A 15,818-nucleotide genomic window follows, 5' to 3' on the forward strand; every position below is an offset into this window, starting at 1 on the left:
GGCCTAGAAGCAAGCTGGTTTTAGAAAAGGCAGAGAAACCAGAGGTCAAATTGCCAACATCTGATAGATCATTGAAAAATCAAGACCACTCCAGAAAAACATCTACTTCTGCTTTATTGACTATGCCAAAGCCTTTGACTGTGAGGATCACAATAAACTGGAAAATTCTTCAAGAGATGGGAATACCAGACCACCTGACCTGCCTCTTGAGAAATCTGCATGCAGGTCAGGAAGCAACAGTTAGAACTGGACATGGAAAAACAGACTGGTTCCAAATAGGAAAAGGAGTACGTCAAGGCTGTATATTGTCACCCTGCTTATTTAACTTATATGCAGAGTACATCATGAAAAACGCTGGCCTGGAAGAAGCACAAGCTGGAATCAAGATTGCCGGGAGAAGTATCAATAACCTCAGATATGCAGATGACACCACCCTTATGGCAGAAAGTGAAGAAAAACTAAAGAGCCTCTTGATGAAAGTGAAAGAGGAGAGTGAAAAAGTTGGATTAAAGCTCAACATTCAGAAAACAAAGATCATGACATCCGGTCCCATCACTTCATGGCAAATAGATGGGGAAACAGTGGAAACAGTGTCAAACTTTATTTTTGGGGTTCCAAAATCACTGCAGATGGTGATTTCAGCCATGAAATAAAAAGACGCTTACTCCCTGGAAGAAAAGTTATGACCAATCTAGACAGCATATTAAAAAGCATAGTCATTACCTGCCAGCAAAAGTCCGTTAGTCAAGGCTATGGTTTTTCCGGTAGTCATGTACTGATGTGAGAGCTGAACTATAAAGAAAGCTTAGTGCCGAAGAATTGATGCTTTTGAACTGTGGTGTTGGAGAAGACTCTTGAGAGTCCCTTGGACTACAAGGAGATTCAACCAGTCCACCCTAAAGGAAATTAGTCCTGAATATTCATGGGAAAGACTGATGCTGAAGCTGAAATTCCAATACTTTGGCCACCTGATGTGAAGAGCTGACTCATTTGAAAAGACCCTGATGTTGGGAAAGATTGAGGGCAGGAGAAGGGGACGACAGAGGATGAGATGATTGGATGGCATCACCAACTTAATGGAGATGAGTTTGAGTAAACTCCGAGAGGGTGATAGACAGGGAAGCCTGGCGTGCTGCAGTCCATGGGGTCGCAAAGAGTCAGACATGATTGAGTGACTGAACTGAACTGAAAAGAAGAGAAAGGGTGCACTGGGACGACCCAGAGGGATGGTATGGGGAGGGAGGAGGATTCAGGATGGGGAACACATGTATACCTGTGGCGGATTCATTTTGATATATGGTAAAACCAATACAATATTGTAAAGTTAAAAAATAAAATAAAAAAGTTAATACAAAAAATAAATAAATAAAAGGTGTTTGATGAAATTATGAAGGAAAATGTTCCAAATGTGCAAAAGGTAACAGATATCCAGGTACAGGAAGCATAGAGAGTCAATCAACAGATAAATAGATAAAGAAGATGTGGTGTATGAATGCAATGGAATATTACTCTGCCATAGAAAGGAACAAATTTTGCTACTTGCAAGAAAAGGAATGCACCTAGGGGCAATTATGCTCAGTGAAATAATGCAGACAGAGAAAGCCAAATAGTATATGTTATCATTTAAATGTGAAATCTATAAAATATACTAATGAATATAACAAAATAGAAAGAGGTTTATTGATAAAGATGGCACCCCACTCCAGCACTCTTGCCTGGAAAATCCCATGGACGGAGGATCCTGGTGGGCTGCAGTCCACCAGGGGTCTCGAGGAGTCGGACAGGACTGAGCGACTTCACTTTCACTTTTCACTTTCATGCATTGGAGAAGGAAATGGCAACCCGCTCCAGTGTTCTTGCCTGGAGAATCCCAGGGACGGGGAGCCTGGTGGGCTGCCGTCTATGGGGTCATGCAGAGTCGGACAAAACTGAGGTGACTTAGCAGCAGCAGCAGCAGCAGTAGTTACCAGTGGGCAGAGGAATGGAGGGGAGAAAAGATAGGGTTAATGTATTAAGAGGTATAAAGTATTAAACACAAAATAATAAAGTAACAAAGATATACTTTGCAGTACATGGCATTTAGCCAATATTTGTAAAAACTTTAAATGGAGTATAATCTATAAAAACATTGTATTACTATGCTTACACCTTAAACTAATATAATATAGTAAGTCAACTTATACTTCAATAAAAATAAAATTAAATAGGTACATTTTTATAAGTTAATATGGAAAATCTCTAAGGTACATTCAGCCAAAAAAAGTAAAGAACAGAAGAGTATACAAAATGTGATCTCTTTGATGTGATAATCATACTTTTTATAATACAGATAATATTTAATGTAATATTAGAGGTCATTTTGGCATTTTTCATAATATCTACTATTATACATAATTTATTTTATACACACCCACATACTTTGAGTGGAAAGAAGGTTGCAATATAGGGAAGTGTATTTTATAACTTTTGGAGTAATTTGAATCATTTATATTCATATAGTATTTTTATGTTAGTCACTCATTCCTCGCTTTGTGACCCCACGGACTGTAGCCTACCAGTCTGCTCTGTCCATGGGATTTCCCAGGCAAGAATACTGGAGTGGGTTGTCATTCCCTTACTCCAGGGGATTTTCCCGACCCAGGGATCGAACCTGGGTCTCCTGCATTGCAGGCAGATTCTTTACTGTTTGAGCCACCAGGGAAATCCATGGGTGGGAAATTATGGATTATTATTCAATCTGTCATACTATTCTGTATTAAAGGTTCTTAAAATAAATATTCTCTTCTGAAATGCCCTTCCTCTACTAAACACTTAAATACTCCTTAAATCAGATCTCACACACCTGGGAGAGCATTACAGCGTTTACAAAACTATAAGTGATGTCTTCCATGAGCCATAACACCAAAACCAAAAATCCTCACAAAACACAAAGCAATACAAAAAACATTGAGCTAAAATATGGAGTTGAAAATCCACACAGAAACCATGGCTTCCCTGGAGGTACAAACAGCTTGTAATTATTACATCTAAAAATGTGAGAAAACACAATAACCTAATCAAGAACACAGACTGCAGAATAAGATACACACAGAGTATGGATACTGAAAATATAAGAAACAAGGTATACAACAAGTACAGTCACAATGTTTAAAGAAATAATAGGAGATACAGAAAATATTATAAAGAAATGAAACAACTGAAAGTGATCAGGACTATATTTAAAGGGATACAAAATATAATCACTGAAATTTAAACTTCATTTGATGTGTTTAAATGATGAAGCAGAGCTGTTGAGAACATCAACAAACTGTAAGAGAAATATGAAAAGATTATTCATAACTCAACTCAGAATTGAAATTATGACATGAAACTATGAAAGAGTGGTTGGGTGAAATCAATGACCAACAACAAGTCCCCACAGCCTTTAACTGGAAATCCACACGGAATAAAAAGAAGGGGGCAAAACCAACATTCTGATGCTGCAAATTTTTCCAAATTGATTTAAAAAACAATTTTTAGATATAAGAATCACTCTGAGTTAAAAAAAAAAAAAAAAAAAAAACACCTTCTTTTAGTCACAGCATAGTAAACTGCAGAATATGAAAGCAAATAAGAAGATAGCAAAGCACCTGAGACTTTTCACTGTCAGTGATGGAAGCCAATTCCACTGGATGACCTCTTTACTCTATGGTGTATCTACAAGGACGATGAAATCACTCTCATCTAGATCTCATCATCTAGTCTACTGGATCCCTCCAACATCTCTTCTGCCTCTGAATCTCTCCATCCTTCCCTGTGCTTTCCTATTTCCAGCTCCATCCTTCCATCATACCATAGCGTTAGCTGCCCAGTCATGTCCATCTCTTTGTGATCCCATGGGCTGTAGCCCGCCAGGCTCCTTTGTCCATTGGATTCTCCAGGCAAGAATATTGGAGAGGTTGGCCATTCTCTTCTCCAAGGGATCTCCCCAGCCCAGGGATCGAACCAAAGTCTCCTGCCCTTTCAGGTGGATTCTTTACCAGCTGAGCCACCAGAAAAGTCCCCCATGGTATGGTCTATCATACCATAGATATGATGTAAAGTCATTTTCTGCTTATTTCACAGCTTATGCAGATTGTCTCTGGTTGCTCCTCTACTTCTTGAATCTTTGCCTTGAATCCAGTAATTTCCACAGTCTTTGAAAGACTGCTGCTGCTGCTGCTGCTGCTAAGTCACCTCTGTTGTGTCCGACTCTGTGCAACCCCATAGATGGCAGCCCACCAGACTCCCCTGTCCTTGGGATTCTCTAGGCAAGAACACTGGAGTGGGTTGCCATTTCCTTCTCCAGTGCATGAAAGTGAAAAGTGAAAGTGAAGTCGCTCAGTCGTGTCCGACTCTTCGAGACCCCATGGACTGCAGGCTACCAGGATCCTCCATCCATGGGATTTTCCAGGCAAGAGTACTGGAGTGGGGTGCCATTGCCTTCTCCGCTTTGAAAGGCTAACTTTCTTTAAAGAGTTTCTGCTAATCCCTCAGTATTTATCTTCAGAGCTCTTATCTCTTGCTTTCTGTGTGTGATTTATGCCCTTTATCAACTTATAGACTGCCTGTCCCCAATTTCCCCACAAATTACATTTGTTAAAGTAATTAATAGGAATTAGTTTTGATATGACAATATTTTATAGAATAGCAAGTATTGGAGAACTTTTGATTAGTAACTGGTCCGAAGTCATATGCCAACAAAAGAAGCCAGGTGGCCCGAATTATCACTGATTGGTTTTGGGCGAGCCTCTGTAGTAAAAGCAGGGGCTATGAATGTTATCATCTAATAAGAGCAGTATAGTAACATCAGACCTGGAAATGCTGTCCCCTGGTGTGTGCGCCCTGGCTGTCTCCTGAAAGCATAAGGGATTAAACACAGAGGAATTATACAGACATAAGCTAGACAAAAGCATTACTAAAGTTCTAGTGACTATATTCTTTGGTCAAAGTATAAAATTTTGTAGAGCAGAACAAATATGATTCCATATTACATCTGTTTCTTTTGCTTTAATCTTTATAGTCTATTGTTTTTGCTACAAGTCAGTCATTAAAGGGATGTTGCCTATACCTTTGGAGAAGGAAATGGCAACCCACTCCAGTCTTCTTATCTGGAAAATCCCATGGACACAGGAAACTGGTGGGCTATAGTCTATGGTCACAAAGAGTTGAGCATGACTGAAGCAACTTATATACCTTAAAGTATACATAATGACCCATCTCTGGAATTCCTGCCTCCCCATGTCTTAGTACTAAGCAGAAATACCTTTGTTTAAGCTCACAGCAAACAATCTCATCAAGCCCACCTATGAATGGATGCAGAAAGGAAGAAATTAGAACCAGGAAATATTTGCAACAACTTAGTCTTTTAAACTTTACCTCCTTACCCCCTTCCCCCTTTTGCTCTATAAAAGAAACTAGCATCCAAACCCCAGCAAGATGGTTCTTTGGGACACTAGTCCAGCATCTTCTTAGAAAGCTGGCTTTTTTAATAAAACATTTATTTCTTGCCCCCAAAATTTGTCTCTCCATATATTGGCCTGTCATTTGGCAAGTGACATCCCACTCCAGTACTCCTGCCTGGAAAATCCCATGGACGGAGGAGCCTGGTAGGCTGCAGTCCACGGGGTCACTGAGGGTAGGACACGACTGAGCGACTTAACTTTCACTTTTCACTTTCATGCATTGGAGAAGGAAATGGCAACCCACTCCAGTGTTCTTGCCTGGAGAATCCCAGGGACAGGGGAGCCTGGTGGGCTGCTGTCTATGGGGTCACACAGAGTCGGACACGACTGAAGTGGCGGCAGCAGCAGCAGCAGCAGCATGAGCTTGGACTCAGTAACAAAATCTCCTGCTTCCCAGAAAGCAGGGTGGAGTAGGAATAATGACAAAATTAACTTATAAACCAAGTTCTGTGCTAAGTCACTTCAGTCATGTCCAACTCTTTGCAACCCTGTGGACTCTAGCCCTACAGGCTCCTCTGTCCACGGGATTCTCCAGGCAAGAATACTGGAGTGGGTTGCCATGCCCTCCTCCAGGGCATCTTCCCAACCCAGGGATGGAACCAGTGTCTCTTACGTCTCCTGCCCCGGCAGGCAGGTTCTCTACCACTAGTGCCATGTGGGAAGCCCTTACTTGCTATCTGAGATCCTCATTCTATTCTTCAACTTCTGTGAACACAGTTTTCTCATCTGTAAAATTGTATATGCGGACATTTTCTGAAGAGAAATGATATAAGACATTAAAAACATCTGACATACTCTCTCCCCGGCAAACTGATTATCAACTTTTGCTGATCCTCCAATATTTCTCTGCCAGTTTATAAGTTCAATACCCCAATCTACTACCTTATCAGTTACTTATGTTTAGCTTTATTTCCTGGACCCTGATATTCTTTAGAGATTCATTCAAGAGTTTTCTTACCTGAGTATTTTTAATGCAAGTAAATGCAAGTAATTAATCCTTGAAGTGACAGTGTCCCTTGTATGACACAAGAGAGTAGATTTTGAAAAGATATTGTAAAATGGATATTGCATTAAATAGGCTGAAAATTTTGTTGTAATCAGTAAAGGATGGAATCTCTATTGTATGGAACAGAATAGGATGAGAGAAAATAAATATCAAAGTTATCTAGAACATAAAAGAGTAAAGAGATGCGGGAGAGGGATACCCATTACACATCTCTATTCAAACTATGACTCCTTGTGTTTCGCCAAGATGAAGGCATTTAGGAATATTAATTAGCTCCCTACAGAAAAGGTGATGAATCTGAAGAACTAATCTGAGAGACCTTAGCTATGACTAGGTATTATCAGAGGAGAAGACTAACTAGCACAAGATTGATAATCCTGCATATAGTCAAGGATATTTCCTCTTGACTAAATAGGAGAAAATATCCAAAATCGATAGGACTCACTGGGGCTATGTCTGCAATAACAAAGAGGTGTGATCATAAGGATATAGGTCAAATAGACCAATTATGCTAAAGTAGCAACTCCCAAATATGAGATAGAAAGAGTTAAATCCTTTCTCATAAGATACGGACCTTGAAAACTGAGGGAGTGGAGGACTCTGCTTCTTCCTCAGGGACTCCAGCTGGTGAAGTTTCCATCTACCATCAGGTGATCTGCACACACCTTTATAGCTTGTGCAAAGGGAAAGCTGTTCAGTGTATTCATCTTCACATATTATTCACTTGGATATTTGTTAATTTGATGACTTAAAACTGAAGTGGTACTGCTATCTTTTTAAAGTCACATACCACATGTCACTTCCACTTTGTCTTAACCAAAGCAAATTATCTGAGCATGCTTAAATTACAAAGGGGCAGAAAATAAGCTGAAGCTCCAATACTTTGGCCAAGGTACTGGAGCTCTATTATTTGCCTTGAAAAAGTCATAAAGCTGGATATTTATGAGAGCCCTCATGCCTAACTTGCAATCTTATAAAGCTATAAATATAAGTAAATGTATAAGCTATTAAGGATAAAATCATTCTACTTGGAAATAAAATTAGAGTTACATGAGAAATTCAGGGAGAGAAGGCATATTTCAAGAACTGCCTGTGCAACCATATTGATCTTCAAATATGGAAGAAAAAGAATTATTCACTACATCTTTGGATAGTTAGGAAATATGCCCTTTCGCCAAAAGTTTCTTAAGGAAATACCTCCAGATGTTGAAGGCTGAATTTCAGAAAGAATTTTTGAGCAGGGATGTTGTTGATGAAAATGGGTGCTGACAGATCCATTAACTGAAGAGGTCCGTAAATGAAAACCCTGACAGCAATGCCTGTAGCACCTTAGAATTATCTAAGTGTTGAAACAAACATACTACACGAAATACACAATATAAAAATCCATAGCAATGTTTTCATGGTTCTAGTTAGATTAATAGGATACTGAGGACTGAAAAGATAAAATCATAAAATATAGTACTTCTCTTTCCTATATAATCAGGTCCATAGTCATCATGGGCTATTTGAGGTATACAAAAGATTAATAACAGCCTGAAAAGTTTTAAGATAAGCAATACTATTCATATATATATATATATGCTACAAATTCACTCAATTTTTAATTTAAAACAATCATGATTAATCCAATAAAAGATAAAAAGCTGAATAAAACCGAGTACCAGTACATTTTATACAGATAAAAGGAGAGCAGTCTACCATATCCTTCTACTTCTGCATATTCATTCTTTTAATTTTTGAGAGTTTGACATTGAAACTCCAACTAAAAATCTTTATCTACTTAAAAAATAATTGTAATATATAGTGGAACTATATGTAATCTTGTTCTGTATTTTCCAAGTCTCCTGCAAATGTGTTACCATGCTTTAATAATTACATTTTTTAAAAAAAAGAGACATAAAAAAACTGAAAGGTAGGATGTAGAATCAAGAGTATGATTCCAAAATTAAAGTAAGTTTTTCCATATGCAAAAGACATGCTTAAAGTAAAATCCAAAGGCTAAAATAAAAAAAGTAGACAAAACTATCTGCTTGATATAAATATTGCCACCATTCTTTTCCTCCTCTTTTGTAAGTAGGCAAAATTAATGGGAAATATTTTAAGGTGAAATAAGAAAGAAGATTTAAATAATGATGAAAGGCACAGACATACTGAATCTATATATATCTATATAAATAGATATATCCAACAAATAGCAAGGTATTCCAATATATAAAGAGAAAATTCTGTTTCGAATACTAGGAATAATGAAAAAACACAACAGTAGTGATGTTTTAATTCACTGTTATTATTATACGGCAGTTAAATAAAAGTAGAGATACAGGACCTCTGTAGATCAAACAGTAAAGAATCTGTCTGCAACGCAGGAAACCCACATTCAATCCCTGGGTTGGGAAGATCCTCTGGAGAAGGGAACATCAATCCACTCCAGTATTCTTGCCTGGAGAATCCCATGGACAGAGGAGCCTGGTGGACTATGGTCCATGGGATCTCAAACAGTCAGACACAACTGAGCGAGTAACACTACTACTACTACCACTACTACTAGAGATACGGGAAATTAGTAATATATAAATTATAGGAGTTGGTGCCATCATATGTTTTTTCTACTTTTTTTTATTTTTCTTTTCATCAGCTAATAAGCTTAAGTTAGCTGAAAGTTTTGAGCCATAGCAGAGCTTTTGCAGGCATAATGACTTATAATTTAGCTAATAATAGTATCAGCACCCTTTTCATGCATGGCAGAAATCTCTGAAGCCACAGTCTTAAAAATTATCTCATAATTCGAGATGTATATTCTTGGATATGCCCACTGAAATAATTTCAACATTGTTTAATCAACATTCTGCTCTTTTCCCTGTCCACATTTTAATTAACCAGCTGTCTTTTTTCTTCATTCTGATTTTTTCTTTTACAATTTGTTTACTACATTATTTGCTTATAATCTTGGACTGAACTGATTCCTTAGAAAATAGTTTCTAAAAGCATGAAGAAATAGCATCCTATCTTTCAAGAAGATAATCCAAGTTCATTCTCAGGAAAACGAGACAGCCGAAGACATCGATGGACTTGATGTCCTGCTGTCTTAAACAGAATTGCTGTTTTGTGATGAAAAAGTCAAATACACTGCATTTAGTCTCAGTAAATTCGCTCTAGTCTAAATATGTTAGATTCAAACTTCTCATGCGTGGAAAAAGGCAATTAATGTACTATAAATGAATGAATATAAACTAAGTTGTTGGAATTCATAATGAAGAATGAAATTAAGGACTTAATTCTGCCTCTTAGCAGTGAAATGAATATTAGTCAGTTGGATTATTTTTCAGTTAAAGTTTTACAAAAGTGCAAAGTAGGAAACACAAACTAAACCAAATTATAAATCATGTGAAAAAATATAAATGCAAATTTAGTTTGAGAAAGTAAACTAATATTTGATTGACTGAAACATGGAAGATTGTGATTTTTAACTCCTTAAGTGTCATAAGTTGAGTGGCAATACATGTTTTTATTTCAGTGAAAATTTGTTTCTATGATGATCAACCCTATCTTAGCAGTTATAAAATCTAATCCCTCATTTTTCACATACAGAGTCAGCTGGAGAAGTACCTTCTTCAAGGCCATACTACCAGCACAGAGACTGGGACTTGGGCATCAGTCCTTTTCTTTCCAGATATCTGAAGATCACTGTCATCTCTTACTATCTGACTTGTCAGACATATTACTAGTAAATTTTAAAAAGACCTTTGGAAATATCAGAACTGTATTTTATCAGAAACATGCAATGGGGACTATTCATGAAGAAATGCAGAAAGAGTATTAGTTTTGCAATTTCCAAAGATGGAAAAAAGAAGAGGAAAGGAAGAATAAAAGTCTGACCTGGAGAAGGAGCTCAGTGTGCTCAGTCACTCGTGTCCAACTCTTTGCGACCCCATGGACTGGAGCCCACTAGGCTCCTCTGCCCATGGGATTCTCCAGGGAAGAATACTGGAGTGGGTTGTCACTTCCTCCCTGGGGATCTTTCTGACCCAGGTATTAAGGGCCAGACTGGGAGAGCTCCTATGAGGACTAAGGAGGAAAAACCATGTAACATCTGGATCAGGACATGACAGGTCTCAAAGTCAGGAATTTATGAAGGAAAAGGCAGACAGTATCTTCTACCTGATGGTGCAGGCAGGAAATGAGGCAGAAAGGGGTGCTGCCTCCCAAACTGGTAAGTTAGGGTTGCACAAAAGTGCTCTGCAGAGGAAAGAAGTGGCAGTTGTTCTTTGCTGAATGTGGTGAGGCTGCTAGCGAGATGGCCATGTCCTAGAAAGCTATGCTAGCACAAAAGCCAGTAAGGAGTTAGAAGTGACATGACTGTGTGATGGTATTTTCATGCAAGGAGGAATACATAACATCAATTTGGGCTTCTCTGGTGAGTCAGATGGTAAAGAATCCACCTGCAATGGGTTTGATCTCTAGGTCGGGAAGATCCCCTGGAGAAGGGAATAGCAACCCATTCCAATATTCTTGCCTGGAGAATGCCATGGACAGAGGAGCCCTGGGTGTTACAGTCCATGGGATCACCAAGAATCGGACAGCACTGAGTGACTTAACATTTTCACTTTCAGGATTATTTTAGGATTAGGATCACTGAAATGAATAACAATACTGCCTTCAGTGTTGGGAGTTTTCTGTCTTGTTATGTGAATTTGAGACAAGGCCTGAAGAAGTGTGTCTGATACTGTGGGTTCATGGCAAGGCACTCAAAGACACAGGTTCCCCCTCCCCGCCCACCCGCCACCCGCCACCCCGTGCCCTGTGATTTCATTGCTCTGAAGGGTGGGGAGAGTAGTGGAGGAAGGGGAGGATTCCTGTTGGGCTAACCAAGCCACTTTGAGGAATATCAGTCACTTAAGTCTACAGGAAAGTCCCTGGATTTTCCATCTTTTGTTTTAGGTACAGACTGAGTTTATGTCTGCTCTCAATTAAGTGTCAAGAAAAGAGATTTATATGAGAAGGATTCACACAGAGAAACACACAAATAAACTCACAGAAGAGGCCACATAGAGATTCAGACACCCAAAGAGTAAACATACTGAAACATAGACAGACAGGCAAAGAGATGTACACTCACAGACATAAACACACAGACATGCTTCACATACAGACACAGGGACATAGAAGAGATAAAGAGAGATAAGCAGAGGGACAATGAGAGACAATGAGAAACAGAAAGGGAGACTCACAGACACATATACACAGACATGAAAACTTACATGACAAGACAGAAATTTACATGGAGAGACGGGGATACAGGCAATTCACACATAGAGGAACACAGGGCAAGATACAACAGAAAGAGATACAGGCAGAGAGAATCACATCAAGATCCACACAGCTGTGCATGCCAGGACTTCAGTCACACCTGCCTTATTAGAATCGCCAGGGCTGAAGTCAGAAATAGGTGGTTTTAAAGACCTGCAAAGAAATTTCTCTGGAAATCTTTTGTATTAAATCTCCATCACTCCCAAAGTAATGTGTCTATCAGCTGTTTCTCTCAATCTAAAAGGGCCTTACCAGTACGCTAGAAATTTGTTATGGTTTTTCAACAATTTAGTTTGTCACTTCTGCCCCATTTTAGGATTTCTTTTTCTGCCAAATTGAGTTGCAACTTAATTATTTTTCACTTAGGCTTCTTTATTCTCATTTATTTTACCTTTGTACTACCTAAAATATTTTTGTTTCTATTCTTTTAAAATGTTGTAACATTACATTTACCTCAATTCATAGGCTAGCTCTTTTTATTCTCAGCTGTGAATTATTAAATTAAGTGGAACAACTTTGATAGCAAGCACTAAAAATTCATGTCAAACTGGCTTAAACAGTAAAAACACTTGTAGACTCTCATACCTGGAAATCCATACGTCAGGTAGGTTTTAGGACCTACTTAATTCAATGGCTGTGTCTCCATTCCCCTGTAATTCTTGAAGAGGCATGAGGGAGTCAGAATATTTTTTTGGTCCTCTTCAGGCTGGTAATCAGATGGCTACAGTATCCCTTGCATTTCTGCCAATAGCCAGCAAGAGACAGCACTTAAGGCTTTCCTTTAAGTAGAAGGGAAAATTTCCCAGAATCCCCTTTTCAAAATTCCCCTTACATTTCATTGGCCCAGATCCAGTTTTGTGCTCTTTCCTGAACCTATCTCTGCAACCAAGTAATACGCACTCTGTTTATTACAGGTGTAGTGGCTTCAACCAATCACTGGCAGGGGAATGGGATTTTTAACTGACTTAGACTAATTATAGCTCACAGCTGAGCTGGGGTCACCCTTCAAAACAAGGGTGCTACAATTCAGAAGAGAGAGAGACACCAGAAGGAAAACTAAGGTGTTAGTAGGAAAAGGGGAAAGGTTCCCAGCCAGCTTCTGGGTAAGCAATCAATAATATCCATCATCATCATCATGCATACTAAGTCCCTTCAGTCGTCTCCGACTCTTTGTGACCCTATGACAGGCGGGTTCTTTACCATTAGCGCCACCTGGGAAGCCCCATTATTATCATGCTGCTGCTGCTGCTGCTGCTAAGTCGCATCAGACTCTGTGCGACCCCATAGACGGCAGCCCACCAGGCTCCCCTATCCTGGTCATCATAGTCACCTTTATTTTTACACAAATCGTAACACAAATAAAAATCCCCGGTGCTTCACATTTATTCTGCTTTTCAAAAAAAAAATAAAATAAAGCGATAGTTCTGACCACGCTCTGATTTTTATTTTTTTTTTTTTTTTTTTCAACTAGGAAATTGAGAAATCTGGTAAACTCTTGCCTCCTCCATGAAATCTGCCCTGACTCGTAACTCTCAGGTAGCATTAAGGACACTCTTTCATGAGGCTTCATTTATCTTTTGGTCAGAGCATCCATTCATTTATATTATGTGTATAGAGTGTGCTAGGCTGGGACTGCATGGGGGAGGGACAAGACATTCATCATGGAAGGCCCCATTAGAGTCCTAGAATATATTAAGGACACAATGAACATTTACTGAGTTAATTTAAATATCAGACAATTAGATTGTTTTGGGAGCATATTCACTGGCATAAAAAATATTGTAAAGGATGATTTCAGCTCATGATGATTTTGAGGAAAACTCACTGCTTTAAACTACTTAGGGAGACTGTCAAGATTTTAACAACTTATAATAAAATCCTACCAAAAAAACCCTCCTAAAATTGAGAAACAACTTTACAATATAAGAATGATAAGCTAGGGAAGACTATATTGCTATAGTGTATTATACATCCTTAAGTCAAAAATCATGATTTTCATTCATAGATCTCTCAGATGCACTTTTTAACATTTCATTAAACACCTAAGAAAAAATTCAAAACAAAAATAATAGTCCACTTTATATTTGTATCTATATATGAAACAATGCAATATTATATATGCACATAAATATATAATTATAAATATAATTTTAAAAATATATTTTAAATAACTTCTGACATTTGCTTTATCAGTTGGTAGGCTGGTTATCAGAGTCAACTTCCACTGTATTATTTATGTTTTGAATTTTTTTCTTAGGTGTTTTAATGAAATGTTAAGAAGTAAATTTGAGAGAACTACTGGTTAGAAAACAATAACTTGTATATCAACAAAGTCTTAGGGCTTCCCTGTGGCTCAGCTGGCAAAGAATCCGCCTGCAACGCGGGAGACCTGGGTTCGATCCCTGGATTGGGAAGATTCCCTGGAGAAAGGAAAGGCTACCCACTCCAGTATGTTGGCCTGGAGAATTCCATGGACTGAATAAGCCATGGGTGGCAAAGAGTCAGACACGACTGAATGACTTTCACTTCACTTTCAAACAAAGTCAAGAATCACCATTTACCTGTCACAACTCTAGAAATAGAGTTTAATGCTAATTTTGTAAAACAAAAATTTTAAATAATTCAAATAAGATTCAAATAGGACTATAGACTACAGCTATCTAATGGTAGATACTGTGGATGGATGACCTTCCTATCTATTCCACTTTCCTTCTATGGGACTTTCCTATACAGAGACCAGAGGGCATTTCCAGACTTCTTCACAGCTAAAGGGGCTTCCCTGGTGACTCAGATGGTAAAGAATCTGCCTGCAATGCAGGAGACCCTAGATTGATTCCTGGGTCAGGAAGATCCCCTGGAGAAGGGGTAGGCAACCCACTCCAGTATTCTTGCCTGGAGAAGTCCATGGACAGAGGAGCCTGGTGAGCTACAATCCATGGGGTCACAAAAGAGTCAGACACGACTGAGTGACTAACACTATTACTACTCACAGCTAAAGGATAAAAATTAGCTCTTACCCAACAAATAAGAGCACTGAAATTTTGGAAAGTGGAAGTGAATTAGAGGTTCTCTCTAGCCTCCTTTTCAGTTTTAGCTACTGGCAAATAGGGTTGTGGAGACACAGGACTTTCCTGCATCAGGACCCCGGCATCCTGTCCCTAGTTTTCGAGACGATGTGGTGGCAGCAGTAGCAGCTGGGACGGCAGTAGGTTCCTGATTCCATGTTCCTATGTGTTGGATATCAGCTCAGGCACCATACTCTCAAACTATTTCCAAGGTTATTTCAGCGAAAGTAGGTCCTCTGTTGGTTCAGTTCTCCAGTGTTCAGAACATCATTCCCAGGTGGAAGTTGGCTTCTCTAGAAATTCTCACCATTTTACATCAAAAGCTGTGTTACTTTCTATATTCTATATAAGATGTTGACAGAGCCTATCAGAAACAAGAAGATTAGAACAAACAAAATGTGGGAAACATGATAAAATAACAATGCATAGAATCAGAAAATATTAGGTGAAATAACAGAAATGAGACGAAATATAGGAATGATGGTAGTTATTCCCTCCTTTAAAAATGAAACACACTCCTATAATGAGTGAAATTAATTTATAAATATTGATGATTGCAAGAAACCTATCTATAACTGTGGATGTAACAAAAATGTCAAGGGTAGAATGATAAGCAAAAATGTCCTTGGTAAAAAGAGAAAAAAGACAAAGTTTCTTTGCATTCATTCTAGAGTGGTTGCAGGGTTAATATCAAAGAAAATGGAATTCAATTTTAAAAGTGTTAAATAGAAAAAATAATATTATATATTTAATGGAAATAGGAGTCATGAACATTGAGATGCAAAAAACTGATTCTAACAAAATGGAGGTCAGTCATGTTTTGTGAAAATTCAGTTCCTTAAAACTCTACAATAGTTTTATGTCAAATAATTTGAATAGTTCTATGTCAAATAATTTACGTCAATATACAAACAGTTTATGTCAAATAGTTAGAAAGTTGCCATAGCTCTCTAA

Source organism: Bos mutus, chromosome 8 (assembly GCF_027580195.1).
Source record: "Bos mutus isolate GX-2022 chromosome 8, NWIPB_WYAK_1.1, whole genome shotgun sequence".
In the NCBI taxonomy this organism is placed as follows: domain Eukaryota; kingdom Metazoa; phylum Chordata; class Mammalia; order Artiodactyla; family Bovidae; genus Bos; species Bos mutus.